The following is a 27941-nucleotide window of genomic DNA, read 5'->3' on the forward strand; positions in this document are numbered from 1 at the left end:
TTGGTGTAGCAATTTTAATGCCCAGTAGTGTAAAAAGGTGACAGAACAGAAGAGAGATTTTTTAGTACATCATTGTTCGTGACTGTCGGTGAATACCTCGGAATGGTTTCTTCGAACTGTTGACCGCCAGTCGCAACAAAAAAGTTCTGTTAGTAACAGAGAAATAGTATTGCTATTCCTATGCATTGACATTAGGTACTCATCCATGTACAACATTGGGTGCTTTCTTGGCCTTCTCTAATATTTAACAGATACGTGCATTTTGGCAAAGTACTTCTGACTCATAATTCTAGGTGTCTTATTTACTGTTACATCTTGTCTTTGTCTTCTTTCTTTTAAAGTTAACGGTTTATAAGGAAATTCCGTACCTATAGGATGGTGCGGAGTTGGAAACATACGCACAAGAAGATGTGAAATGCTTTAACCATAGTGTAACGAAGGAAATCAAATGCAAAATTTAAATCTCCAAATGTTCTCCATTGAAATAATTGCAAGAAGCAATGGCGTTGATTGTTAAACCCACAAAAATATAGTTTCTAAGAAAAAATTAGATATCTATTTGAATGTGAAAGTATACTTTCTTTGTTTTTGTCAATTACTGCTTACATAAAGAGTTAGATGTACATTTAAATTGTAAGTCAAAAACTGAACTGCATACTATTAAAACTATACCAAACGAACATAAAGAAAGAATTGTTTTCTGCTTGTGAATTTATATGCATAAATTAACAAAAAACGTTGTACAAGTATAATTGTTTCTTATTCTTTAACCTATAAGACTCATAGAAGGTCTCCTATTTATGATGATCTGTATTAGTCTTTTGCATGGTGATCTTGCATAGTAGCCAAAAGTGGGTAGTTGGGTGACCTAGAAAAGTAGGTGAAACTAGGTATTTGAAAGCTCAGCTACCCAGGTTTGCTACCCACATGAAAGTTATGTATCTCTTGATGTGAAAATATTATAGTACTGACAATACCTTGTTTTGACATGGCCCAATTTTACACAATTAGGGTAAACGTTACGTGTTTTTCGATATTGGATTGCTGTAGTATTGGCAATGTTTTCTGTAACATGGCGCTGTTATATGCAATTTAGTTGAAGATTATATATTTTTTTACTAATGCTTGTCGCTCGGTGTAACTATGGCAGATGCATTCTGCCTGCCCGTTCATCAGTTTCTTTCTTTCTCTTTTTTTTTTCGTCTCCCGCCAACACGATGTCACAGAAACAGAAATATGGCATGTGACATCATAACTAAGATAACAGTGATGAGGGCTGATGATACCAATTGTAAGAGGGGGCGTGGCTTTTGACAGTATGCATTCCAGATCAATGAGCACATATGATGTCACTGGGAATCAAGAAATCAAGATCAGTCTAACTACTGCAAAGAATTGGTAGCTACACTACTATTAACGTTATTTTTTTTCATGAACGTGATTTTTTTTTATTTCCTCATTATGTATGATTTATTTCACTATTGTACAAACATCCGTCCATATTACTACATTAAAGCTCCCCACCGCATTTTTCTGTCCATATGTGAAGGATTTCAGTTAGTACTGAAGGGATTTTGATACGGTTTGTCACTAACAGATAGACTGATTCACGTGGAAGGTTTGTGTATATAATCTATTACCGCTAACAAGTCGTCCGAGCATATATACCTAGTACTACCCATGCGTGGCCGGCCAGAGAGGCCGAGCGGTTCTAGGCGCTACAACCTGGAACCGCGAGACCGCTAAGGTTGCAGGTAAGAATCCTGCCTCGGCCATGGATGTGCGTGATGCACTTAGGTTAATTAGGTTTAAGTAGTTCTAGGGGACTGATGACCTCAGAAGTTAAGTCCCATAGTTCTCAGAGCCATCTGAACCATTTTGAACTAACCATGCGTAGCCAGTGTTGATCACAAGTTGTAAACTGAATGTGAGAACTGCATTTGTCATAAACTAAATATTATTCCTAAAGCTTAAAAACAATTTCGCAAAACCTGTACAGCAGACACACTGGCAACGTAAGAGACTTCGTACTGGATCGAGTCATTGAAACTGTGTGAGTTGTTTCGAGTATATGAGTTTTCTGACAGCAACAGGCAGTAAAAGAGAGGTAGTGTAGCTGAGAGGATGTAGGGACGCAAGTGTGAATAGATCTAACGCTGCGAATATTAGTGCAGTTCATATGAAAGTGATTCCAAAAATCCTACGCTAGGGAGATACGAAATCTGTAGCAACCCTTGATTGTGTAGTTTAACTCTAATGTGCAAAAATTTATTCGCCGTCTTGTTTTCAGTAGGTAGGGTATTTGTTTTGTTTTGTCAGATTCTCGTACGTTCTTTTTAGAGGAACTTCCATCAAACACATCATAACGATGTATTCAATGTCTGAAATGACTGCTATGCACTACGTGCGCATCCTATCCGATGAAAATATGCACGCAACACGTCAACTTTATTCTGAACACTACTTCTCAGCGTCTGTGTTTTACGGTGTACTATACAGCTGTTATGATCTACGGCTATGCGAAATAAAAGATATTCGCAACTGCGAATATGATTAGACTTCAGTTGCAAAATTTATTGCTAACATATAAAAATTTGTGCCAGACTGGAACTCGATCCGGTATTTAACAAAGAAATTTGCCCAACACCTCTGCAATTGAGAAGTTGCTTTATTTTGTTTTTGCTACCAGTTTCAATAATTCATTATGCCGTCTTCAGGTCCTATATGTACCATTCAGAAATAATCGCTATTGGCAAATTGAGGTTATGTGTTTCTGGAGGTCGTAAATTCTCAAGAGCCTCCTTCGAAGACTCGACTACAACTTGAGTTAAACAGACTTGAGTTGCAGTCAAGTATTGGAAGGGACCACTTGAGAATTCACGACATCCAGAAACATACGGCACCAGTATGCCAATCGATTTTTTGAGAGATGCCTGAAGATGGTATAATGAAATGCCGAAACTGGCAGCAAAAATAAAATAAAATAAAATAACTTATCGATTGACGGCTATTTGGCGAATTTCTTTGTTAAATATTTGACCAGCCGCTGCCCCATGTCCATAGTTGATCAACAGAGATCGAACGCGTATTTCATGCTTTATGTGAGTGGTCGCTTAAACCACATCGGCTATCTGGGCACGCCTCCCAGACCGACCCAAATCCCCATTGGGGACGTTTAAAATTCTTGGTGTATTCAGTTCCCCTACCCGATACCGATGTTAAACATAAGAAGTTTTCCACAACACATGGCAAAATGTGGGAGGCAGACTTAGGGGATGCAAGGAAGCCGGAGGTAGTCACTTCCAGCAATTTCTGTAAATGTAATTGTGTCATTTTTGTGCCACGAATAGTAAATCCTTTCATACATGTATATTTGTGTGGTAATTGTGTACCCATTTTGTGCCATGAATTGTCAGACCGCCGTAATAAAGAACTTTCGCATCCATATTCATAACTTTTTCTATAGTTTTTAACCACTTATAAATCCCTAATGTTTCTTACACACGTTTTTATGTGACCTGTAATGATGCTTCAATAAATACGAAGGAAAGAGTACTGTTTGACCACTTTAAGTTGAAGGAATGCTGACATCTGAAGACGAAGTATAAAAATTTGGAATTAAGGAATATTGTTGAGGATGAACTGCTACTTCCACCTGTAGCATCCAAAACTGTAACATCGGACAAGTTCGGACCGTTAGCTTTGTAAAAGCCTTGGTAGTGTTTCATGTGATTTGTACAGTATGACTTTTGTGTGAACTTTAATTATAATTTCATATCATCATTACCACTCGTCATTCCAGCAAGTCGTTACTAGCATGAATCATGCAGTGGTGAAGTGGTTTGCGTGCCAAAACGATACAGATAGCCCTACCGCAGGTGCAACCAATGAAGGGTTATCTGTTAAGAAAGCCAGACAAACGTTTGGCTCCTAAAGAGGGGCAGTAGCCTTTCCGGTTGCTGCACGAGCAACAGTCTGGATGGTTGAGTAATCTAGCCTTATAACATCAGCCAACATGGCCTTGTTGTGCTGGAACTGCAAACGGCTGAAAGCAAGGGGACACTATATCCGTTATTTTTCCAGAGGGAGAGCAGTTCTACTGCATGGTGAAATGATGATGGCATCCTGTTGGGTAAAATATTCAGGAGGTGAAATAGTCCCCCATTCCGATATCCGGACGGGAATCGTTTCGGGGAATGCCGTCATCAGAAAAAACAAAACACATTCTTACGGGTTCGAGCATGGAATTTATGATTCTTTAATCGGGTAGGTAGGTTAGAAAATTTAAAAAGGGACATGGACAAGTTGAAGTTAGATATAGTGGGAATTAGTGAAGTTGGGTGGTAGGAGGAACAGAACTTCTGGTCAGGTGAGTATAGGATTATAAATTCAAAATCAGATAGGGGTAATGCAAGAGTAGGCCTGATAGTGAATAAGAAAATATAAGGGTCAAAAGTTCCCTTTCGAAGGCCGTTCAGTCCAGCATTCGTATGTCAAACAGGCAAAATCACTGTGAGCATTGAGGCAACCATTCCACCGACGCACCAGGTTGTAATTATGTAATAGGCGTATTTAAACTGTTTTAGCATGTAATTATCTGAACTGTTTCTTATTTAAATTGTTTTGTTAATTAAATTGCATTGTGTATTATTGAGAAAGAGCGGGAAACCGCGCATAGATACATTTTGAGAAAGAGCGGGAAACAGCGCGCAGTAATACATCTGTAATGGTAGCAGGGATTGTCTGCACCAAAAACCATTGTTGGCGGCGAGACCGCACTTTTGTAGCATTGAGCGTTGGAAGCGAGCAGTTGCGAGTAAGATGTGAGGCGAGGCAGTCGTAGCTAGCGAGACATGAGAGGAGGTCGCTGTAAGCGAGGTATGAATTAACACTTTGAAAGAAGCGGTGTGCTCGCCAGCCACTCGCTATATGTAGCGCAATGCTAGTTTTTAAGAATTTTTGTAAAGAACTATGCCCCTTGTAATTGTTTGTCAAGATCGTTCTCAGAATATAGTTATGTAATTTTGATGGAAAATTAGGTATGTAGCGCAACGCTACTTTTTAAGAATTTTTGTAAAGAACTATACCCCTTGTAATTGTTTGTCAAGATCGTTCTCAGAATATAGTTAACTTCTACCAGATTAAATGCATTAAGAATTTTCTATCCCAAAATCATTCACGTAAATGCTTTACGGAATTTATTGTTATCTTAAAAGAAAAGTCTAAACTGAGCTTCAGCTTTTATCAAATCTAAATTAACTTCAACTTAAAGAATTCCAGTCACAAAGTATTATGAAACTCCACCAGCAGCTTATAATTATGTTAAAGAGAAGTAAGTATATTCATTCCACAGTTTGCTGTAGCAGTCAGATGGCGATCCAGTATAAATAATTAAAGGTAAGAATCAGTCTTAATAATTTCAGGTAACGACTGAGGGCCACGGCGACAACACATTTTATGTTTCGTCGTAATAATCAGCAGGTAGTCTTGACAGAGCAGCAGTTAAAAGATTTTAAGAGACGCAGCGTTCAGTCAGCAAGCAAACGTTCATCCAATATTAGACGGGAAGGTTTCAAGGTTGAAGATACCTGTTTGGTAAAACACTGTCTTGCTGCACGAAGAATGAATATGGACTGGAGTATAGGACTGAAAAGGAAGCCTTCTGCTAGAACTTTGCTCTGGGCATAATTTAATTATCAGGAACACCTGGTTTTGTAATCAAGAAAGAAGGCTGCATACATGGAAAAGATCTGAAGACAACAAGGTTCCATAATGATTATATAATGGTAAGACAGATATTTCGGAACCAGATTTTAAGCTTTAAGACATTTCGAGAGACAGATGTGACTTCTGACCACAAATTCTTGGATATGAACCACAGATTAAAACTGAAGAAATTGCAAAAAATTAGGAAGTTAAGAAGATAGAATCCGGATAAGTTAAAAAGAACCAGAGGTGGTTAAGGGCTTTAGAGGGATCATTAGACAACGATTGACCGCAGCTGGAGAAAGGAATACCGTAGAAGTCGAATGGGTGGCTTTGGGCGATGGAATACCGAAGGCAGCACAGGATCAAATACGCGAAAACGCCAAGACTAACTGAACTCCTCGGATATCATAGGAAATACGGATTTAATTCATGACAAGAAAAAATACAAAAATGCAGCAAATGAAGCACGCGAAAGGGGATACAAACGTCTAAAGTAAGTGATTCACTGGAAGTACAAAATGGATAAGCTGGAATGGCTGAGGACGAATATAAATATGTAGAAGCATATATAACCAGGGGAAAAATAGAGACCACCTATAAAAGAATTAAAGAGGCCCTTGGAGGAAACAAAAGCAGTTGTATGAATATCAAGAACTCTGACGAAATGCAGTATCAAGAAAAGAAGGGAAAGTTGAAAGTTGGAAGGAGTATATAAAGGATCTGCACAAGGGAAAAGAATTTGAAGACAGTATTTTAGAAATGAAAGAGGATTTAAATGAAGATGAGGTAACGGATATGATACAGCGAGAAGAATCTGACAGGTTACTAAAAGACCTAAGTCGAAACAAAGCACCTGGAGTAGACGACACTCGGTCAGAATCATTGATATCCTTGGGAGAGCCAGCGATGGCAAAACCAGGAGTGCAAGATGTATGAGATAGGCGTAATACCCTCACATTTCAAGAAGAATTTAATAATTCCAACACCAAAGAAAGCTAGGGCTTACAGGTATGAATGTTACCGAACTATCAGTTAAATAAACTGTACTTGCAAAATACTAGCAGGAAGTCCCCTGCACAACACAGAGGATGAATTTTCGAAACAACGTGATTGTCTCCGACTGCAACTCGGAAATTTGAAATTTGGCTCAAATCTGTCTACAATCTCCCTCTGTAACGGTGCAAAAGCGTGGCGCTGTGTGACGTCAGCAGTGTGGTCGACGTTGCTTCAAACAGCAACGTGTCGACATATGCGAAAAAAAGGTTGGAGCTCCGAAGTTCATGTGACGTGTAAGCTGGGTTAATGATGACACATTGGCACCAAATTTCATCGCAGTTTTGCTCAACGCCACCGTGGACCTGTTACACAATGATAAGATCGTCATACCCCCCTTACCCACAATTCACGTCGACTTTTGACGCCTCTGCGATGGAGGTCATAAACAAGGCACCAAACGTTGAAATCTGGCGTGGTTTTATCATAGGTGTCCGAGGAAAACATTTCAGACACACTACCACTCGGAACCGACACGAAAATGCCTCAAAGGATGTCAATGAAATCATTCCTTTCCTTGGGGAATTGATTCCACACATTTCGCGGTCGAAATGAAAATTCGCAGTGCGATGAGCAACAAGACGACGTTCTTGACAATCTTTGACACTGCTGACACCTCTGACCGTTTCAACCGTTCTCTAAGGACATTGCGGGGCTGTATCCCCATTTCATGTGATCTCAAGCCCTTCGAGTTCAGCACGACCATAATTTTGGTTTTTGTGCGCAGGTTGAAACTACCAGGGACCGCTCAAAGCCATTCGACGAAATTTGAACGTGATCCGAAACAGCAAAGGTTGCTTATACTTTTTCTGCACTCGTGTTCGCGTCCTCTTGTGACGTGATCACTAGGGAAGGAAAGGAAGGTGTACAACATTGACACATGCATGAATATGGCAAAGGTTCCTAATAAAACCCCATACCCTCCCCCAGAATTTGGAATCGGAGGGATGTCAATGAGTTGCCTACCTGCAGGCGCTTAGCACCACTTCACAGGTTGTCACTGTAAAGGCACATTTTGAAAATTACCTTTAAAGGTGGGTGAGTGCTGTAGATGGTGTTGCCAAACTGAGGGGTCTCTCACAGATCGTTTGCCATTTTATTCACACATGTACCAGTGTCGCACACCCTCACCAACCCCATGTGGTTTAATATGTTCCACTGCGTACAACCGCTCGTTACACGAATGATACGTATCTAAAAACTAGAAAGTATCGCATTTTACACCAACAGCTAAGAAAGCAAATAAAAATAATTTGATGAGTTATAGAACCATATCATTGACATCAATTTATAGCAAGATTTTAGAACACATAATGTGTTGCGACATTATGAAATGCTTCAAAAAAATTTTATTCAGACATAATCAGCATGGATTCAGACAATATCGTTTCTGTGGAACACAACTCCGATCTCGGGGAGAATCAGTTTGGATGCTGGAGAAATGTAGGAACATGCAAGGCATTACTAAACCTACCACTAAAGACATGCAAGGCATTACTAAACCTACCACTTCTCTCAGGAGATAGGTTAAGGAAAGTCAAACCTAAGTATATAGCGTTTGTAGATTTAGGGGCATCTTTTGACAATGTTGACTGGAATACACTCTTCGAAATTCTGAAGGAAGCAGATGTAAGATATAAAGAGCGAAAGTCTCTCTACAGCTTGTACAGAAACCAAATGACAGTTACAAGAGTCAGTAAATATAAAAGGGACACAATGGTTGAGAAGGAAGTGGGGCAGGGTTAAAACTACCCACAACGTTATGCAACCCATACGATGAGCAAGCAGTAAAGGAAACCAAACAAAATTAGAGAATGAATTGAAGTTCACAGAGAAGAAATAAAAACAATGAGGTTTGCTGGTGACATGGTACTTCAATCACAGGCAGAAAGGCCTTAGAAGACAGGGCCTTCAAGGATGATACAAATTGTTCATCAACAAAACCAAAACAATTGTATTTCCCTTGCCCCCTTTTCTGATCTTCATTTACTTCTTCAGACTACCCTCCCACACCATCCAACAAGTTTCTTTCGGATGTTGTTCCTCTTTCACAGTTAAATATGGTCTGTTGTTCACAGTCTTTTTAACAATAGAACATTTACTTCTCTATCAAAATGTACCCAACAAGTGAAGATCGTTCTTTATACATTAATGTAATTTAAAATGATGGAACAACTGGTGTTATGGACTACATTCCTATATTTTTAATAAAGAACAGTTCTGTATATTTTAAGTTTGTAATGTTTAGTACACTTACTGCAGATATTAACCTTCACACAGTAAGAGGCTTACCGTTCCTTTTAAATTCCTGAGTAAATAACATTGCAGTATACGTGTATATATAGGTAACAATGTAAGCAATATGCACATTAGCTGTTCTCCCTTCTCCATCCTCCCTTCAATTCACCTATTTAATCTAACTACCCTGTCTTCCTCTGCTCTCACATCAATACCTCTTCATCCATTATCTAGTTAATACCTGTGATCCATTCCTGTTAATCCTAATGTGCATCATTCCTTCATTCCCGATGCAGATACCCACCTTCTGCATACTGTTTTCCCCATTTTGTATCATTGTACGCTTGGTATTTTATAACGGTCATTGACGATTTTATGTAAAGGGCTTTAAATTCCAATGATATTTTTTTCCTTTGTTGTCATTTCCATTCCCCATCAGAGGTGGGCTGGCAGCAGCCTAAACGCTGCTCTTCAGCCAAGAGACATAAACAGACAAGAAGACATTTAAAAACAATGTAAAGGAGATAACGTGGCGGAATATAGAAACAAAAAAAGGCGGAACAGAAGCAAATAAGACATACAAAGCGATGACTGTAAATCGGAGATAAAAATCTAAAAAAGTATGTTACACAAAAAAACACACACACTACATTAAAAGGCACCAGGCAAAGTATGGCTGGAGCGTAAAAGTCCATAGAACGAGTAAAACAGCCAAACGACGGACGGAGTAGCAAGGAACTGTCATGGACAATAAACAGGTCGAGTGCACAATTACAACCCACATCACTAGATGACACTGTAGAACGGCGCCGAAAACGCAACACCAACATAGCACACTGATACCGAATAAAAGCCAGGGACGATCTGCATGGGAGGGGGGGGGGACAAGGGAAATGGGAAGAAGGGGAAGGAGGCGAGGAGGAGGGGAGAGAAAGCGGGATGAGTTGGGGGGCACACTGAAGGAGGGCTAGGAAGGGAAGGGACGGGAGAGGAAAACAGCTGAAGCGGGGGTGCAGGGACTCGGGGAGGGAAGTAGGAAAATCCGCTCTGGGAGAAGGAGAGGTGAGAAGAAAGGTGGCCCTGGGGAGGGGGGGGGGGGAACAAGGCCAGGTGTTGGAAGGAAGGGTATATGCCATGGGTTCATCATCCGGGAGGGGTTGGCACTGGAAATTGCCCTGATGAAGGAGATGGAGGGTGTGGAGGTGGAGGGGGATACAGCTATAAAGGCACGGCAATGGGTGGTGGAGAGGAAGGAGGAAACCAAGGGGTGGGGGGGATCAAGCTTACAGACAGTGTAAAGGATGCAGAGATGTGAGAGGAAAAGGAGGAGGTGGGGGAAGGGGATCCGTTTATACAGGGGCCATGTGGGAGAAGGAAGGTGGATACAGAAGGCAAGGCAGAGCGCATGGCATTTGAGGATTTGGAGGGCCTTGTAAAAGTGGGTGGGTGTGGAGATCCAGGCAATGCTGGCATAACAGAGAATAGGACGCATGAGGGATTTGTAGGTGTGGAGGATGGTGGGTGCAATCCCCATGTCCGGCCAGAGAGGAGTTTCAGAAGGCGGAGGTGGGAATGGGCTTTTTGCTGGATGGTCAGGAGGTGAGGGGTCCAGGTGAGGTGATGGTCGAGGGTGAGGCCAAGGTATCTCAGGGTGGGGGTAAGCTGGATGGGACGACCATAAAGGGTGAAGTAGGAATCATGGAGACAGAAGGAGCGGGTGGTGCGGCCTATGATGGTTGCGTGGGTAACGATATTTGTGTCATTTATTTAATATAATTGGCCAATTTTTAAATGTAATTGTAATTTATAACAATTTAGCAACGTTGTACTTCTATGTATCTTTATTTACGATGGTATAAATCACCGTTTTTACACACACACTGCGAAGACGGCTTATCATGCCATATAATTTAAACACTGGTATCTTCTACCCACTTCAAAGACGACATAAACAGCTTGTATAAAAAAGAATCCCACTACCTGTTTCCATGACATACCACAGATCACATGGTGCAAACTGGGATGCCTTTATGATGGTCTCTGACGATCGTTTCACTTATGTTTACGTCAGTGGCTGTTTAGACACAGTGTAGCGAAATTTAAGACCTGTGATTTGGTCATCTCTTTTATCACACAGGCATGTTAAGTGAAGAAGTCGTCTTAATTAGCAGTAAATTAGCCTATTTCACAAATTTTCTCGCTTTTACTTTTGACAACATTGGTTTATATAACAGAAGATACATATGTTGACGATGATTTGAGCTCTACTCAACTTTAACGGTTTTTGATATGTAAGTATGAGAACAAATCATCCAGCCCATACATTAATTTAACTGTTTGCCCTGCTGTTTTTCTGATACTTATTCTTTTATTGTGCTTTAATCTGTTGATTTGTAACATTTGATAATGGCCTAAGGTCGAAATCTAGACTGTGGAATAAAACCTGTTGTACAATCACATCACGGTTATATCTTTCAAATGGTTTTATATGACTGTGGCTCCACACCAAAGTAAAATCATTAATAGAGACCAAGATTCAGTCCCAGAGAGACATTAGTTTACAAGTGATTAAAGGGGGAACTGGGAATCTGCCAGAGAATGTGTTTATTTCAAAAAAATTCAGTAAGTGGTGGGAACGTTTCAATCGTTCAAGTCACCAGGCCTGGATGGTATCTTTCTAGCTCTACTGCAACAAGCAGGTACGAATGAATTTAGACTCCTGTGGAGACTGTTTGAGATTAGCCTTGCGGCAGGAATCATTCCTAAAGCTTGAAGGACACTGAGGGTTGTTTTATTGCCGAAGCTAGGGAGACTTAACCATACTACTATCTTTTAAATACATTAGAAGAACTGGATAATGTGTACTTTAAGGAAAGGAGGCTGACTGATGTTTCTCTCCATGTAAAACCACACGTATATCAACCAGGTAAATCACGTGAAACAACACTTCACCAAATTCATAGGAAGGTGGATAAAGCATTATATTTTCTGGAAACAGCTCTCTGCACCTTCCTGGACATGGAGGAGGCTTTTATTAATACGAACTTCGAATCCATGGTTAGAGCTGTACAAGAACATGGCAATGACAATCATTAATAGGTGCAGGTGAATTACGGCCCTGTTTAGAAGAAGAAAGTTAGAATCCGCCTTGATGAATGAAAAAATAGTAATCAACATCACCACAGGGCACCCGCAAGGAGGGGTTTAGTACTGTGGAACCTAGTGGTGAATGAACTTACTGAAGAGCTAAATGCTAGAAGCTACTTTTGTCAAGCGAACGACTTAGTCGTGGTAATCCTTCGCAAGTTTGTTAGTACTGTTAGAACAATGCCACAATGTTCACTGAATACTGTGCAAAACTGATTCAGGAAATGGGATCTAACAGTTAGTCCCAAGCAAACTCTTGTAGTACCATTCACGAGAAGACATATAAAGCACATGTATTGGAAACGTAAGCTTTTCGATGAAACTCTACCTGTAGAGGGGATAGTGAAGTATGTACAAGTAACCCTGGATACGAAACTATCATGGACCCCTCCCATTAAGAACGTATGTTTCAAGGCGAAAGGTACTCTTATGAGCACTAGAAGAGCCTGTAGAAGAAACTGGGGTTTAAGTCCCCAGAGTATTCACTGGATACAGGCCACTCTAATAAGACCTATTATATTTTACGTCGCTATAGTATGGTGGAACAAATTACAACGGAAGGTGGCTGCTAAGGAGCTTGTCAAGGTGCCGAGAATCGCCTACTTAGTCATAACAAGCAGAATTAGGAGCACATTCACTACTGGGATGGAGATCATGCTGGTCATGCCACCATTACGCCTTTAGGTTACAATGAAGATGGTGGAAGGGGCATGCAGGACAAAAACTGGAAATATCTAAATACCTTTAGGCTACTCAGAATTCAACATCAGTATAGGGAATGTGGTAAATATAGGAATGGTCGGGTAAATATCAGAATTTGAGTAAAAACTACAAAGATCGTAGCCCCGTCAACCACTGCAACGGGATCAAAGATCGTTGCAGCATGCCGCTGAGCCATGGTGAGACTAAGGGAAAGCAACAGGGTAAACCCGTTGTAGGTTCCTAGTCACTCAGAAATAAATGAGAACGAACAAGTTGATAGGGTGGCCAGGACAGGTGGGACGACTCTATAGAATACTGTACTATGATCCAAAAACAAAAACAAGACAAGTTAATTATGGCAAAACCATGTTTTAAGAGAAGTTCTGTAATGCTGGGCTTTAACAGGGGAAAGAATAAGGTAGAACTAATGACAAGCCATGGGAACTTCAAGAAACACCTACATACGATGAGTGTATAGAAAGAAGCCCCCTAAATATAGGCTGTGTGGTGAGAGCACCAATGCAAAGCGCTGGAGATCAAAAGACACAGAAAATTCGGATCATCAAGGCCTGGAAAAATTGTGTCTAATAAAGACCTAGTAAAGGGTCTTGCACTACTTTTCAAAGGTACTGGTTGGGGCGGGCCGGGGTGGCCGAGCGATTCTAGGTGTAACAGTCTGGAACCGCGCGACCGCTACGGTCGGAGGTTCGAATCCTGCCTCGGGCATGGATGTGTGTGATGTCCTTAGGTTAGTTAGGTTTAAGTAGTTCTAAGTTCTAGGGGACTGATGACATCAGAAGTTAAGTCCCATAACGCTCAGAGCCATTTGAACCATTTGGTACTGGTTGGCCTTACAAGGTTCACATGGAGTGAAACTGCACAATAAACTACACTGATGAGCGAAAACATTATAACCACCTACTAAATAGCTTGTTTGTCCGTCTTTGGAATGAAATACATCACCGATTCTGATTATCACGGATCTGACAGTTTGTTGTTATGTTTGTGGAGGTATGTGACATTAGAAGTCTACGAACATGTCACGTAATTCGTGTAAATGACGGTCCTCTGATTTACGTAAGCAGCGATGGTGTCCAATAGTGACCCACATGCGTTCAATAGGATTTACATTAGGCGAATTTGGTCGTTCGCTAGGTCAACATGTGAACACGTAGGGAGCTCATGTTCAACAATGCACGATGAACGGTAGTTTCACTGTCCTTCTAGCGCTTTCCGTAGATGCTCACAATAGTAGCACGTGAACATTCGACCAGCTTCGTCGTTTTCGAGGCACTCGTCCACAGACTCTGCATAATAATAATCTGCCCTTTGTCAGAGTCGCTTTTCTCAATAGATATCCCAATTTGCAGCCCATATCTTCGTTATGGTCATCCACCGTCCGTGTCTGCTCCGCTTTCATACTTTTGCTACCGCGTCACGTGCCCACATCGCCACCAGGAGACATCCAACGTCGCAATGGGCAGTGGTCATAATGTTCCGGCTGTTCAGTGTATGTTTCATTGTGGGGAGTAGTGGACTGTGACAGCTGTTGCTTTACTTTTCCTGTTCAAATCAAATTATTAGCGAATACCGAAAGAAGTGAGGACGTTATGAGTTACTAATGTCCAAAAATATAAACCTTGAGACCATAAAAACAGCCTATGTTTAGAGCACAGCTCTTTGTGGGTGTGAAAGTTGTCATTGGGGAAGACAGAAACGAAATTACGAGAAGCATTTGAAGTGTGGTGTAACAGGTGACTGTTTAAGATCAGATGGATTGATCGAGTCAGGACTGAAGCTGCCTGGCAAAGATTCAACGAGAAAAAACCTCAAGTTAAAAAAGTCTAACTACTTCTAGAGGTAGAATGGTTAGACACATATTACGACATGAGTTGTCGCTAAAAACTGTAGTCGAAGAGATGGTGGGAGGAAGGAATTGCAGGGATCGACCTAGGTATGGCTATACACTATCCAATCAAAAAGTTTCGAGACTGATTTTATTCGTGGGGTAAAGGCGATGTGAGCGCAGTAGGTATGACAGCTTCGACTATCAAGTATAAACAGTGGATGTGCATTCGACCAGTCAGTTGTTGGTAGGCAGTGTTACATAGTGTACATGCTGCCGTACTGTTCAAACGGTTCAAATGGCACTATGGGACTTAACATCTGCGGTCCTCAGTCCCCTACACTTAGAACTGTTTAACCTAAGGACATCACACACATCCATGCCCGAGGCAGGATTCGAACCTGCGACCGTAGCAGCAGCGCGGTTCCGGACTGAAGCGCCTAGAACCGCCGGCCACAGCGGCCGGCCGACCGCAGTGTGTCACCGTTTTTGTGTCACAAATCGCAGTTGAGCATCGACCTGAACATCTATAGACCAAGTGTTCAAGACATTCTCTAGAATGTTTTAAAGAAGCCAAAAGCGTGTGCAAAATTTTCTGAGTACACCTTGGCTCCCAAACAAAGACGACTCGTGGATGCATGTCGCAACTTTATTGAAACGCAAAACGTGGACAGTTCTGTTCTGGAGAAAAATAGCCACAGGTGACGAGGCCTGGTGCTGCCAATACGAACCTACCACAAAACGACTAAGTGCAGAAATTCATACGAAGGATCAACACTTGTTTACTGCGTAACCGACACTCGAGTCATTGCGACTCGCGACTTCAACATCATCCAAAAGAAGGACTTTTCTGGCAGTTTCACAAGGTTGTGTGACCGTTTCGTATATTGTCCTTACGTTTATGTGTGTGTGTGTGTGTGTGTGTGTGTGTGTGTGCGTGTGTGTGTGACGGGGGATTGGGGGGCGGGGGGGGGGGGGGTTGACTGTGTAGAACACCTTACGCGTTAAATCCTGCATCTTAACGTTTCCTTCTTTTTATTAATCCATTCTCGAAACATTTTGGACTGACATTGTATAACACAAATCTCGGATGATGTATGATGCAGCAGTTACGTCGAAATGAAGATTATAGCTGGCAAGCTATAGGGTTATCGACCGACACACCATTACGTTTCTAGTCCTCCGCAGTCCACGTTTTGTCTTTCCTACGCTGTGCAACACAGAACATTTTCTTCGGTAATGATGGGTTTGGGCATCGCATATGTGTTGAATTTGTGAAGCTCTCATCGAGTCCTTTTCTTCTGGAAACAAGCTGTTCACGATGGTACTTTAGCTCTGCTGTCATTTGCGCTGCTATAATTGGACGGCTCTTTGCGACAATCGTCTTATGTACCTTGCGAACCTTCTAAGTGAGGAGTGATTTTCGACCATTATTTCTCTTAAATGAAGCTGTTTTCCCTTGAACTGTGCTGGCCGCCGTAACCTTTACACTCTGGTACACCGATTAACCACGGAGTCCTTGTAATTGATGAGGTAGCGAAACGAGCGACCATTCGCCCTTTTTACAGTCTTTAAAGCGTTCAGTTTCTGTACTTGTGTTGCACTGAAGTTCAGAATATTATTAATACAATTATACACAGTAAAAATAACATTATGTTAACAAAAGACTGCTAAACTGACTGTTCGTTCAGGAGCGGAACTTTTCTCAGTAATAGTACTTGCCTCTCCCTGTAGTTTGTGCGGCTCATTACGAAAGTTATCTGGTCTACATTCAGAAGCAGACAACTAAAAATCAGTCATTACAGCTTAAAAAAGTAGTATATGGCTATCCGTAAAAACAGGGAGCTTTGGAAACTACAGATCAGAGTATAAGGTAACAGTTGTCTTCGGAAGTTAACTCTCTTATGCTTTGAGAGAAGCCAAAGAAAATTATAAATTGATTTGGTGACTATCGTGAACTGTTAAAAGCGTAAAAAAGTATCTTTCACATGTGTGAATATAAAGGCAATGCAGTATGCTAAAAATTATCTTAAAGATTATCAAATAGTTAACTATAAATGAAAATTCTATAAAATCCTTACCTTAGCACATAGGTTGCTATATGGTGTGTTCCAAAGGTCAGTCTGAAAAACCAGAAAAATTTAATTAATTTCCAAATATGTTGATCATTTACGTTCAAATTTTTTCTGCCACTTGTTGCACAAGGATTCTTGAGAATTTCCTACAGCCGATCTCCGGTTACTGTACTTCGGTCAGTGCAGATACTATTTCTTTGTTAAGACAAGCGAATACTATATGAAAAAAAAGAAGAAAGATTACACTTTAAGGCCCCGTCGACAACAAGATCTTTAGGGACGGAATATCATATGAAATTATTTTCCTTGAATTCAGAGTAGTTGACACAAAAATTCTAACTTATGTTTGTAATAATAAACAATAACTGGGTCTAATATGAGACAGCTGCGTCCCTTTATTCAGAGATAGAAACGTTTAGTAAAAAAAAGCTTTGTAACTTGGACGGGCTACTATTTTTACATAGAGTTAACTTCTGGCAAAAGCTTAAAGGCTAATTTTACTTGCCTGAGACGTCTCTGTTTGCGGCATTAGAGTGTAATTACTAATTATGAATCAAAGTGTAATTATGTGTGATGAGGGGGTATCAATTTAGTAAGACGATAATATCGAGTTAAATGAACAGGAGACTGTCTTATATTGACGCAAGTGATAGTAACTGCGTTAGATTCTCCTCGGAGGACGTAGTATCGGTATTTTTTAACTAGCAAGGACTGCATCGTCAGACAGATTTCACAGATTTCTAATCAGCGATGTGTTCTCTGCTGTACTAGCGACCTTGAAAACTTTTTTCTCTGTTTCTCCACTAACACCATTAATTGTGCACGTGTACGTGTGTTGATAACCGCATGTAATTCCTAACTATACATCCTGCAATTATGCTTCATAATGGAGTAACGTCTGAAAAACAGAATAACTTTTGCACAAAAGTGTCTAATTGACGCCTAAGACGAGGCAACTATTATTCCTCGCAGCGGAAAGTTCTATAGTCTTTGTAAATAGCAATGATAACTGAATGCGTTTCCTCTTTTGCATTAACTGTTGGTCCCTACGTTTTACAATCCTTTTCCGAAGCTTCTTATGAGGGCACGATGAAAAGTTCGAGCCTTGTTACCGAGATGGAGTTCATATCAATTATTATAAGCAAACATTTTTTTGTTACGGTTGTACACACATCGCATTTGAATAAGTCGATAGTTGACCAGATACCTGAGAAGTTTCGTTCGCACGACTTTGTAATCCATGCCCGTTCAAACATGGGTTATTACGTCGCATAAAATTCGTTGTTTCGAATGGTCTTTCTGGAAATGAAAACTAATCCAAAGCTGATAAAGTCTTAGAGGTAATCTGCTCCTAAAAATATCAGAAGACTGAATATGGTACCTTGTAAATAAAAACTTAACCAAGAGAAACGTTAATAATATTCGGCGCCACAAGTTTTGGCTTTTGGCTGAAAGCGAATACGAAAATAAAAGTCTGAAGCGCTTTAAAAATTTTATAAAAATTACTTTTCGTCCAATTTGTTACTGAGACAAAACGTGTGAGCGCAGCTTCATTGGAAAATAGAAAAGCTCTTTTTTTATAAAATTGCACTTGTAAGTAAAAAAAAGAATTCAGCAGTGAGAAAACTGAGGGATTTGAAGTACGATTTGTTGGATCTCCCCATTCCGTAAATTTGACATGCTCTAACTTCCGCCTGTTACCATATCTAAAGACGTTTAAGACTGTGAAACGCTTTGAGTGCAATTCTAGTTATAGATTGGAGGCTCTTTTTTTTCCAAATGCAGTATCTTACTACACAGACGGAAACTATTCACTGAGAAAGTTGAAAAAGTACATTGACTTAAAATGGGACTGCATTCCTTCTGACTCAACCATGCATGTATTATTTAAAGTTCCATGTCAACAACGTTCTTTTTTTTTTTCGCGGAAATGACAGGCTGTTCATCCACGAAGTATGTACTTAGTAGAGTCTAGAACTTTACTGTAGTTAACGCAAATTCCCTTTTATGAGAATAATCAGCTGAATAACTGCTGTAATGTTATCAATATGGCATCGGGTCGATTTTCGGTGCTCTATCCTTTAAGGTCGTTTATTATTTCTTCCATTTGTTCTCCAAATTTGGAATAATTTCTACATCTGTTTTAGGTACATGTGGTCTGGTTATCAACCATACTCTGTAACGCGTCCAAAAGATTCTCAACTATTCTCAGATCTATGCCGCATGCCAGTTATACGATTTCATTAACTCGAATGTAGTCAAAATAATCGATTATAGACTGCGTTTTATGGCCAGGAATTGCCCCGCACGGGGCCTCCCGGCCAATTACGTCAAACGCTCATTTCATTTCCATGGCCAGGAATATGTTGAAAGTATCAGGCCTTCTATTTTGTTACAGGATGCGTAGCCGTTCATAGTTTAGAAAACTAAAACCAGTTGACCAAGATAACCCACGAAAAACAAGTCCATATCGTAATACCTCCAGAGCCACTTTTCACAGCGGGTCAATGCACTACGGTAAAGCATCGTTCACATTCATTCATCACGTCCAAACACATCTTTCGTACTGTCACTGCGCGTGAAATGAACAATATCTACAAGTGATGACCACAATTGTCTTGCAGTTCGTCTGCATCAGTCGATGAACGTTCTGTTATGTGCATCTCGTACGTGAATCCAAAATCCAGATAACTCACAGCGGATAATACAAGTACAGACGACTCACAAGGAATCCTTTGAGTGCAAGGTTGCAAGTTCTCTCTTTAGTAAGGCTCATTTGAAATTGTTGTGCTAACAATTATGACAGGAAAAATATTAGCTGCTAATGATTCTCCGTGTCATCAGAGGGGCAACAGAAAATAAGTGTCCGGGAGACGCAAAGATAAACCTGCTATGGGATGTATGTATTATACTTCACAAAATCGGCATTGTCAACATTCAAGAAATTTTCAAAACATACCATTAACTTCTACCATGAACAGCGAATGAAAAATGGCGCGCCACAGTGATAGCAAGGATGGCATCATTAAGATCGAAGGCAAACTCCTTGGGAGTTGCAAACCGTGCCTCACGTTCAGCTAGGTATCTGCTCTTAAAGAATGCATATAGAAACATATTGGTTTAACGGGATGATAAGAATTGATGGAATGTGATGACATGCAACTGAATGCGAAAGATTCTGTCGTGGGGCTTAACGTGAAACTGGCTATCTTTTGAGGCGTGGCTGCAGATAGAGCAATAGTATGTTTTATAGGCACGGAAAAACAAACAGCTAGAGGCTGAATTTGTCCAGAGGTTCCAGATGGAATGAACTGATAGTCACTGACTTTTCAGGAGGGATAGTTTGCTCCAACTGATCATGATTTTCATACGAAGACCAATATGAAAAAAAAGTTATTTTGACCAGCTATTGACTAAAAAACTGCTCATACCATAGTTGTAGTTCTCTTACGGCCGTTTCCGCTCTTGCTTTCTGTGATGTAAATATTCCCTGCTGCCATTGAGAGTTCAGGCACTAGAAAGAGTCGTACGGGACAATCACCTCCAACTTCTCGCAGCACAATAAATAACTTTCCAGCCGATTTACCATCCAGATTAACAGTCGCCGTAATTGTGTACGAATACGTTAAGACACTGATGTTATTTGATTTTGATACAACTGTTTTGGCACCTCTAATTTCCAGGGTTCCTCTCACATGCATTTCTTCTTCAAATCCTGACTGGTCGGAGTTGAAAACAAATTCCTTACTGAACGACGGGATAAGTTTGTTTATCTCATCTACAAATTTTGGGGCCGATTCCGCAGTTTGCTGTGCATCGTTAGGTTGACACTTTGTTTGAAATTTCGTTATCTTCCTTCTTCCAATTCTGCAGCACTGTTTGAAGTTAAACAACCATCCACTGCTTCCCTTCATATCACAGTAATCCATGTCGCGCAGTTTGATGGGCATAGCGTAGTGCGTCACTATCAAGCGCATCGTGTAAGTTGTATCGAGCATCCTTGAAACTCGCAAACACTTTATGTAATAAGTGCACCTTGTCCTCTGTCGAGTGTCCGTAGGTTTTCACGGTCATATTTTTGCGGAATTATTCGAAATCTGTTCATAATTGTTTTTTTACTGTGCTGCGGATGATGGTCCATGCACGTAATTATGTTTAGTACCCACTCCTTGGACAACGAGTTTCACTGGAGACTGGGGTTGTGGTTCCCTGTCCGAAAAGGATGATGAATTGCATGGCTTGACACCTGTTTCAACATCACTTTCAATTGTTAAACACGAATCATCATCATTGTACTCCTGATGTACACTGATCAGCCTGAACATTATAACCGCCTATCTAATAGCCGGTATGTCCACCTTTAGCAAAGGTAACAGCGGCCACGCGTCGTGTCATAGAAGCAATGAGGCCATGGTAGGTCGACGGAAAGAGCTGGCACCACGTCTGCATACCTTAAGTGACCTGTTGTTGTTGTTCTTGTTGTTGTTGTTGTGGTCTCCCGTCCTGAGACTGGTTTGATGCAGCTCTCCATGCTGCTCTATCCTGTGCAAGCTTCTTCATATCCCAATACCTACTGCAACCTACATAGTTCTGAATCTGCTTAGGGTATTCATCTTTTGGTCTCCCTCTACAATTTTTTCCCTCCACTCTGCCCTCCAATACTAAATTGATGATACCTTGATGCCTCAGAACATGTCCTACCAACCGATCCCTTCTTCTTGTCAAGTTGTGCCACAAACTTCTCTTCTCCCCAATTCTATTCAACACCTCCTCATTAGTTATGTGATCTACCCATCTAATCTTCAGCATTCTTCTGTAGCACCACATTTTGAAAGCTTCTATTCTCTTCTTGTTCAAACTATTTATCGTCCATGTTTCACTTCCATTCATGGCTACACTCCATACAAATACTTTGAGAAACGACTTCCTGACACTTAAATCTGTACTGGATGTTAACAAATGTCTCTTCTTCAGAAACGCTTTCGTTGCCATTGCCAGTCTACATTTTATATCCTCTCTACTTCGACCATCATGAGTTATTTTGCTCCCCAAATAGCAAAACTCATTTACTACTTTAAGTGTCTCATTTCCTAATCTAATTCCCTCAGCATCACCCGATTTAATTCGACTACATTCCATTATCCTCGTTTTGCTTTTGTTGATGTTCATCTTACACTCCTGGAAATGGAAAAAAGAACACATTGACACCGGTGTGTCAGACCCACCATACTTGCTCTAGACACTGCGAGGGGGCTGTACAAGCAATGATCACTCGCACGGCACAGCGGACACACCAGGAACCGCGGTGTTGGCCGTCGAATGGCGCTAGCTGCGCAGCATTTGTGCACCGCCACCGTCAGTGTCAGCCAGTTTGCCGTGGCATACGGAGCTCCATCGCAGTCTTTAACACTGGTAGCATGCCGCGACAGCGTGGACGTGAACCGTATGTGCAGTTGACGGACTTTGAGCGAGGGCGTATAGTGGGCATGCGGGAGGCCGGGTGGACCTACCGCCGAATTGCTCAACACGTGGGCCGTGAGGTCTCCACAGTACATCGATGTTGTCGCCAGTGGTCGGCGGAAGGTGCACGTGCCCGTCGACCTGGGACTGGACCGCAGCGACGCACGGATGCACGCCAAGACCGTAGGATCCTACGCAGTGCCACTTCCCAGCAAATTAGGGACACTGTTACTCCTGGGGTATCGGCGAGGACCATTCGCAACCGTCTCCATGAAGCTGGGCTACGGTCCCGCACACCGTTAGGCCGTCTTCCGCTCACGCCCCAACATCGTGCAGCCCGCCTCCTGTCGTGTAGCGACAGGCGTGAATGGAGGGACGAATGGAGACGTGTCGTCTTCAGCGATGAGAGTCGCTTCTGCCTTGGTGCCAATGATGGTCGTATGCGTGTTTGGCGCCGTGCAGGTGAGCGCCACAATCAGGACTGCATACGACCGAGGCACACAGGGCCAACACCCGGCATCATGGTGTGGGGAGCGATCTCCTACACTGGCCGTACATCTCTGGTGATCGTCGAGGGGACACTGAATAGTGCACGGTACATCCAAACCGTCATCGAATCCATCGTTCTACCATTCCTAGACCGGCAAGGGAACTTGCTGTTCCAACAGGACAATGCACGTCCGCATGTATCCCGTGCCAGCCAACGTGCTCTAGAAGGTGTAAGTCAACTACCCTGGCCAGCAGGATCTCTGTATATGTCCCCCATTGAGCATGTTTGGGACTGGATGAACCGTCGTCTCACGCGGTCTGCACGTCCAGCACGAACGCTGGTCCAACTGAGGCGCCAGGTGGAAATGGCATGGCAAGCCGTTCCACAGGAGTACATCCAGCATCTCTACGAGCGTCTCCATGGGAGAATAGCAGCCTGCATTGCTGCGAAGGGTGGATATACACTGTACGAGTGCCGACATTGTGCATGCTCTGTTGCCTGTGTCTATGTGCCTGTGGTTCTGTCAGTGTGATCATGTGATGTATCTGACCCCAGGAATGTGTCAATAAAGTTTCCCCTTCATGGGACAATGAATTCACGGTGTTCTTATTTCAATTTCCAGGAGTGTATATCCTCCTTTCAAGAAACTGTCCATTCCGTTCAGCTGCTCATCCAGGTCCTTTCACGTCTCTGGCAGAATTGCAATGTCATCGGTGAACCTCAAAGTTTTTATTTCTTCTCCATGGATTTTAATACCTACTGCGAATTTTTCTTTTGTTTCCTTTACTGCTTGCTCAATATACAGATTGGATAACATCGGGGAGAGGCTACAACCCTGTCTCACTCGCTTCCTAACTACTGCTTCCCTTTCATGTTCCTCGACTCTTCTAACTGCCATCTGGTTTCTGTACAAATTGTAAATAGCCTTTCGCTCCCTATACTTGACCCCTGCCACTTTTATAATTTGAAAGAGAGTATTCCAGTCAACATTGTCAAAAGCTTTCTCTAAGTCTACAAATGCTAGGAACGAAGGTTTGCCTTTCCTTAATCTTTCTTCTAAGATAAGTCGTAAGGTCAGTATTGCCTCACGTGTTCCAATATTTCTACGGAAACCAAACTGATCTTCCCCTAGGTCGGCTTCTACCAGTTTTTCCATTCGTCTTAAGTCACATAACTCATATAAATTCCGGGGAGGGGGCGATGCGCTCTGATGCCACGTGCAATCACATCCCAGATGTGTTTGATCGGGTTCAGATCGGGCGAGTTGGTGGGCCATCATATCAACTGGAACTCGCCACTGTGTTCCTCGAACCACTCCATCACACTTCTAGGCTTGCGACAAAGCGCATTATCTTGTTGGAATATATCACTGCCGTCGGGAATCACGATCTTTATGAAGCAGTGTTCGACGGTCTGCAAACCAGTGTACGATACTCCTTGGCCGTCGTGGTTTCTCGCACGAACTGCTCTGGACCCATAGATGCCCACGTGAATCTTCCCCAGAGCATAATGGAGCTCCCGCCATCTTGTCTCCATCCTGCAATACAGGTATCAAAGATCTGTTCCCCTTGACAACAACGGATTTGGGCCCTGCCATCGGAATGATGAAGAAGATATCGGGATTCATCAGACCATCTAACGCTCTGCCACAGCGCTAACTCCAGCGCCGATGGTCGCGTGCCCATTTCAGTCGTAGATGCCGATGTCGTGATTTTAACATCTGCACATGCGTGGGTCGTCGGCTGCGGAGGTCCATGGTTAGGAGAGTTTGGTGCAATGTGTGTTCAGACAAACTTGTACTCTGCCCAGTATTAAAATCTGTTGTTAGTTCCACCAAAATTCCCTCCTGTCCTGTTTTACCAGTCTGCCCAGCTGGACTTGGTTTCACCTTTGTATTGCCACGTGTTGAAGACACTCACCACAGCATTCCTCGAACACCCGACAAGTCGTGCAGTTTACGAAATGCTCGTGTCGAGCCTACGCGCCATCATAATCTGCCTTCGGTCAAAATCAAAATAGATCGCGCGTCTTCCCCATTCGACACATGAACAGCACGCTCACTGATGCTACATGCACCGTCCAAGTGTATGACTAGCAGTCGCTCCTCGCCAGATGACGGCATCGCCCACTGTCACATCTTGCAGAAACAATAATATTCCATCTGACACTTCTTTCTCCCTCTGCGAAATTCCTTGGGTTCTTATCAGAAGACTCCCGCCGGAGGCTCGAGTCCTCCCTCGGGCATGGGTGTGTGTGTGTTGTTCTTAGCGTAAGTTAGTTAAACTTAGTTTAAGTAGTGTGTAGGTCTAGGGATGATGACCTATGCAGTTTGGTCCCTTAGGAATTCACACACATTTGAACATTTTTCTTATCAGATGAACTGTCAACTTCGGCAACTGTTGTTGTGGACCTAACACAATGTTTCCTTTGTTTATCGTTGCCTTTGCTCTGCTTTGTATAAACACCACTGTCACTGTAGCACCGTTGTGAGTTACACATCGACTAAGCAGCGCAACTACGCTCCGTAGCCTCATGCTGTGCCCATCAATAGATTCCTCCAGTCTCACCTCCTGTTGCCTGAGCAGCCAATATTGTAGCCCCTTTCGCGACCTCGCACTCAAGGGGTTCCTTTCCAGAGATAACAAAATAGAGTTTTGTCGACGGTTTATAAAGTAGACTTCTGGTTTTGCTTCACCATACATAGTTACTGATTCTCTTTTCGAAACTACGTTTCTTGTACTCTATTTCGTGATGTCTGAAATTTAGCCATCAACCTGTTCTATTGAAAGACCGAATCGGTGACCAAAGTTGGTATTTCAGCCGAACGAAGGTCTCGTTAGATATTTCTAGCGAACGCTTAGCAGCCTCCATTTCCTTCGAGGGAGTTTGTAATTAATAATATCAGATTATTGAAGCTTCTTAGGAAATGGACATCTATGCTCTGTGACGGTGATTTTTTCAACGTGTGATTAGAAACCGGCCGACTCGATTCTGCAACCTGACTACGACTTCTTGCCGCCGTGGACAGAGTCACGAATTTTCATCTTAAGTCCTCCACGTGTGTGAAATGCAGCACTAATAAGGACAACGAATCGGAGGAACGATAACTAGGATTTACCGTCACAGCGAAAAAAAGGCCATTTGTGACCGAGCCTAAGGTGAGATTACACAAATGTAGAGAAATAAATCTATCGTGTTCCTTTCAAAGAGTCCTTCCCGGTATTTGACTTAAACGACTTCAGGAAATCTAAATTTAGATGATCGGATGAGGAATTTAACGCCACTTTTCCCAAATATGAGCCCAGTATCATAACAATCTCACATCGGTCAGTATAGGAAAAACGGTATGGTACTATTGGGTTGGGGCTGAGCGATTCTAGGCGCTTCAGTCCGGAACCGCGCTGCTGCTATGGTCGCAGGTTCGAATCCTGCCCCGGGCATAGTGGTGTGTGATGTCCTTAGGTTGGTTATGTTTAAGCAGTTCTAAGTCTAGGGGACTGATGACCTCAGATGTTAAGTTCCATAGTGCTCAGAGCCATTTAAACCATTTGAATAGTAATGATATGAATATTTACGTATAGGCAGACAGACTGACTTAGCGAGGGCGTGATGAGCATGAAATTCATCAAAACATCGTGATGTTACATAGTTGGAAATCGGAAACTCTTCAGCTGTAGATACACGGACCAAAGTATTATACCGTGAAGCAAGAGTCCGGTATCTATCAAACTTTCTAAAGACGTTCATCACAACTTTCACGTGTCATATTGAGCGAATTTCTAGCTATACTGTAAACATATGCTGTATCAGTTAATGAAGGATGTTGACTGGAACCTGGTATAAAAATAAAAATCTTCCCATCGAATCGCAGAAATTCGCTATTGGTAATAAATAAGGGGATCGGGCAGATCAGTCAAGAACTGTGTGCTCGTCAAGGCGTTTGTGGTGTGAACAGAGTCTTTCATTATCCTACTGGAACAATCCATTTGGTACCGTGGTCGAAGAGTATATGATAATAGGGTTTACCTCTCTTTCCACATATTGGTGAGCATTCAACGTTCCTTCAACAATTACCAAATCAGTCCTGTTGCCGTATCCTATGGCTTCATACACCAATACTTCATGAATCAGAGAGACTCAAGAATCGATGTTTCCTATGACCTTCCATCAGTTAGTCTACGGACACGCTGACGTCAATCTGGACGCCACGAACAAAAGCGAGACTCTTTGCTGAAGAACTCAGAATGTCACCAATCTCCCAGTTCACTGTGGCACTACATCAGGCAAGTCTCTCGCTTGTGGTATGGTTTTACAGGAAACGACGCATTGCGAGTCGAGATCTCAACCCAGCTTTCAGAAATCTCTTCCTAAAGCCTTTCGGTGATACTCTGTCTATAACCACTGTCCGTTTTTCAGTTGCTGTTATCTATCTGTTCGTCAGAACCAGCTGAACACTCCTACGATTTTATCGTGGAACAGTCGTTCCTGCCACACTATGAGTCCATCTCATCACTACACGTTCTGCGGTCATTCCACTACTAAAAGTTTATGTAACCTTAGAGACACTCAGTAGCTATGATGTACTCACACAATTATTTATCTGCAGGAATGGCTTTTGTCTGTGCTGAAGATATTGAAAATAACCTCGAATGATGAAATTTTAATCAGTATTTCCTACAGGCATGGAAATCAACGCGTTGATGATGTAATACTCTCCATTCCCGTCAGTGCATTTTAGTGTTTTCCTATTTCTGTGATAAAATAAACCTCCATATCTCGTAGGTAACATTAGTATTTCTCCTCGTCCATAAAATAATCCTAACTAAAGCCGTTGTTGGTTTCCTTCAGAGAATTTGTCAAACAAATCATTATTTGCTGGACTCTAACTGCCTAGAATTCTGACAGGTGTTAAAGGATGGAAGTATCATCGTTTCAAGATTTTGACAGAAATTGATTACGCGAGAAAGTACCCAAGGTTGTGTATAAAAGCACACCCCCATCAACTGAATAGAGACAGCTGCTGTGTTGGGCAGAGACTGCTCCTTTCGCCACAGGGGGTGATAGAGTTGGGCATGTCTTATGACTAGTATGTCGCCAGGCCTTAGGCCGTCCCTTGGTTTGACAGTTGAGCGTAATATAGAAAGGACGCGTTTGATCACCAACCAGTCATGGATGTCCGACGCATGGGGACGACATCTCCGAAGCCGTGTAAGCAATGGAC

At 42.1% G+C, this 27941-nt stretch overlaps 1 protein-coding gene across 6 annotated transcripts in view; it reads right to left on the reverse strand.

Moving 5' to 3' along the window:
* Window positions 1-27941, reverse strand: part of LOC126298847 (nuclear factor 1 X-type) — a 1745828-nt gene that overhangs the window by 1569161 nt on the left and 148726 nt on the right. For all 6 annotated transcript variants that reach the window (XM_049990351.1, XM_049990348.1, XM_049990347.1 and 3 more), the window contains exon 2: window positions 16777-16818. The gene's annotated coding sequence lies outside the window, so the exon portion shown is untranslated. The remainder of the gene's footprint in view (window positions 1-16776; window positions 16819-27941) is intronic.

This window comes from Schistocerca gregaria, chromosome X (assembly GCF_023897955.1).
Source record: "Schistocerca gregaria isolate iqSchGreg1 chromosome X, iqSchGreg1.2, whole genome shotgun sequence".
Taxonomy (NCBI): Eukaryota; Metazoa; Arthropoda; class Insecta; order Orthoptera; family Acrididae; genus Schistocerca; species Schistocerca gregaria.